General features: G+C 56.5%; 1 pseudogene; it reads right to left on the bottom strand.

Moving 5' to 3' along the window:
* Positions 1-3,564, bottom strand: LOC122690588 (annotated as a pseudogene).
* Positions 3,565-3,797: the final 233 nt, after the last annotated feature.

Genomic DNA, 3,797 nt, shown 5'->3' with positions numbered 1-3,797 from the left:
TCACAGGATGCAAAAGTGGAGCGGCCTCTGCCCAGCTCTACACATGCGCTGTCCCTCAGCCACAAGGAGCTTCCGGTTCCACCCATTGACGTTGCCAACAAACCCGTCAGCCGGGATGAAGTCGCCCGCGATGATGTTGGTGCATCCGGTGGCCGACCCTGGGCACTGGCCCCTCACCCACGCACACAGGTAGGGGAGCCCCCACAGGGTCACGTTCTCCAGGGACCAGGCCAGGTGGATAAGGACAAACTCCAGGTTCTCTGTGAGGTTGATGCCGGCCAGGAACAGCCTGCCTGGGACAAGAGAGGGGCTGCTGTTCATGGTGCAGACTATGGGGTCAGCCACCCATGTGTGCGGTCACTAATCCACGGAGTCATGTGGCCAACCAACCCATGTGGTCACTGACTCACATGGTCACCTGACCATGGGGTCATTACCCCATGTGGTGATCCCTCCACATGGCCACCAACTCACGTGATCACCCACCCATGGGGTCACCATCCCACCCGACCACCAAGCCACATGTTCACCCACCCACAGGGTCACTAACCTGCGAGGTCATGTGGTCACCTGTCCACATGATTACCCACTCACACTGTTACCCACTCATGGGGTTATCTACTCACACAGTTACCACCCGTGTGGTCATCAACTCACATCAACCCATCCTGGCAGTCAGCAACTCAAACTGGTCACCCGCCCACAGTCACCCACCCACATGGTCACCCACCCATGCAATCACTAACCCATGCAGTCTCCCGCTCATGTGACCAGTAAACCATGGGGTCAACCACCCATGCAGTCACCCACCCATGTGGCCCCTAACCCATGGGGTCACCTGCCCATGCAGTCACCAAGCTGTGCCATCACCCACACAGACTCTGGCCTCCTCCCCGGTCAGAGATTCAGATGTCCAGCAGAGGCTAAAGTTCAGACAGCAGGGGCTCACAGGATTCTTGACTCATGAATTTCTCCTGTTACAGAGGGCAGGTGGGCTGGACAGTGACCCCAAAGATGTCCACATCCTGACCCTATGTGGTGGACACAATAATGTCCGCACGGATGTTCACGCCCTGTCTACATCCTGACCCCCTGTGGTGGACAGATTGATGTCCCCAAGGATGCCCATGCCCATGTGGTGAACAGAATAATGTCCCCTAATACGTCCTGTTCCATTTCTCCACTTGAACCCAAAGCCAGCCCCATGTGCTAGGACATGCATGTGACCAGGTGTCCCAGTGTGAAGGTGGCACTCACTTGGGTGGCTGCAGCTTTTCATGTGCTCCAGGTAGTGGACGAGGTCTGGGTGCTTCACCTGGTTCCCCCACCAGTAGGGAATCCTGGGCCACAGTTGTGCATGCTGACTCATGGACGCCTCATCCTTGTACCACAGGATGACCTGCTGGCCCTGTGACCACAGCTGGCACAGAGTCAGCACCTCCTGGGTGGGAATCATCAGGGTGCCCGTGAGACATGTGCACAGGGGTTATTGGGCTGCTTTGTGACACGATGTGTCAGGTATTGGGGGTGTCCGAGAAGCTACAGTGATGTGTGGATTATTGTGGTGTTTATGAGCAGGATGGGCTGGTTACTGGGTTCTCTGTGAGAAGAGGCAGTCATGGATGGATTATTGGCGTGTCTGAATAGACACTGGTGGGTAGATTACTGGGGTGTCTGAGTGGAGACGGTGATGGGTGGGTTATTGGGGTGTCTTGAGCAGTGATTGATAGATTTTTGGGGTGTTTGAGTGGAGACAGTGGTGGGTAGATTACTTGGGTGTCTTGAGCAGTGATGGGTCGATTATTGAGGTGCCTGAGTGGAAACAGAGGTTTCTGATAGGAAACAGCGGGTGGATTACTGGGGCATCTTGAGGCGTAATTGATGGATTTTGGGGGTGTCTGAGTAGAGACCAGGAAGGGTGGATTATCGGGGGTGCCTGTGACCAGTGATGGGCTGGTTATTGGGGTGTTTGAGTGGAGACAGTGGTGGGTGGATTATTGCGGTTCTGTGAGCAGCAGCATCTGGTGCCTGAATCGGCCTCACACAGCCAGTGGATAGTCTGATTACAGTGAAGCCTAGTGCTCCCACCGCCCCTGCTGCAGAGAGCATGGGGAGCCTGTGGCCCCTGCTCACCCCACGGGGACACAGCATGTCCCCAAAGATGTTCTTGATGCAGCCCATCAGGTGCTTGCGTGGGTCCTCCATCATGCCCTCGAATTTCCTGCACGCCAGGATAACCACCTCCTGGGGATGGTTCTCCAGCCACTCCGAGATCTCTGTGAGCATGTCCTGGGTGGGGGTGGAGGAGAAGGGCCTTGTAGTGAGAGACAGAGGGGCGTGTGTGGGGACTTTCCCCAGCACAGCCACTCTACAGACCGGTTGGGGGTTCCTGACACACAAAGACATAAAGCGTGGTGCCTGCTCCCAAGGGACCCAGCCTCTCCTGAGTGGCAGTGGGGAGCTGTGGCATTGCTCTGGTGTGTGTGTGTGTGTTTCTGGGTGTGTATGTACACGCTGCTGTAGGTACAGGTGCACATGCATGTGTGCATGTGTTCAGGGTCTGTGTGTGCACAGATATGCATGTGTGTGTATGTGTGTGCACAGCAGCAGAGAGCAGTGCTTATAATACTGTGTGAAGTCTGTACTCCAGGGAGCGTGGGAGGCCAGCAGGGTACATTCACAGTGAGGCCCAGGCCGGAACCTCCAAGGGTCATTAGGTTCTGTGGTAGGGCACCAGGCACTGAGGCCAGAGTGAAACATTAAGTGACTTGGCCAGCAGCTGAGAGAATGGATTGGACACCCCAAAACTGGACACAAGAAAAAACATGTCAGGGACCTGGTTTAGTCAAATTCTTGGAGACACCCCAGAGGCCAGGGGTAGAGGTGTGAGTTCAGAAATGCACGTTGGTCGGGAATTCTGAGTGCCTGATGCCAGAGGTCTGCCCTCTCCTGCCAGGAGGAGTGTGTCCGTCACCTTAGAGATTAGTGTCTTCTAACGGGAGTGGACCTGTTTTGTCCCCATAAAGGTCAGCCAATCCTGCCTGAAGTGACCATGTGTCCATCTTGGTGGACGTGTGTCTGTCTGAGTGGACATGTGCCCATCCCTTCAGAGGCCCTCCCCATCCTGCCTTGACCAGACGTGGGTGTCCCTGGCTGGTGGACCCCCCTGTCCATACCCCCAGCCCCCGCCCACACCTCCACGAGGGCCGTCATGTACACCATGTGGTAGAGTGCAGGTTCCCCTCAGTGCCCTCCTCTCTGTGCGCCATCCGCAGGTCCTCATGCTGGCATCCAGCTGCTTCGTGATGCTCAGCACCTGCACACAGAGGTCGGTCACCTGTGCTGGGCACAGAGGGTGGCCCCCGGCTCAGGGGCTGGGCATGCACTGAGGACGCCCAATGAGGGCCACATCATCCACTGTGAAATCAACAGTGTTGGTGCTGCCGGGGTTGAGGCCCTGCTTCTGGGAACAGGGTCTCCAGGGTCATTGGTCATGTGGAGCACAGAGCCCGGGTCCAGATTGTGGTCTTGGGGCGGGGGTGTTCCTGCAGAGTCCAGCCTCATCCTCCTCTCAGGCAGTCCCTGGGTGGAAGTGCCCTGTGGGTTCACCAGCCCAGGCTCCAAATACCCAAGCTGGACCCTTGGACATGAGGACACACAAGACCCATGGCATCAGAGTCATCCAATTACAACTTTCCCCCTCCACAGTAATAGTCCCCCACTACAGTAAGGGTCCTCCTTGATTATGAATCCCCTCTCCACAGTAGGGCTTCCCTGGTGGCTCAGCTGGTAAAGAA

The sequence above is a fragment of the Cervus elaphus genome, chromosome X (genome assembly GCF_910594005.1).
Source record: "Cervus elaphus chromosome X, mCerEla1.1, whole genome shotgun sequence".
Taxonomy (NCBI): domain Eukaryota; kingdom Metazoa; phylum Chordata; class Mammalia; order Artiodactyla; family Cervidae; genus Cervus; species Cervus elaphus.
This window is presented reverse-complemented; position numbering and strand designations above follow the sequence as displayed.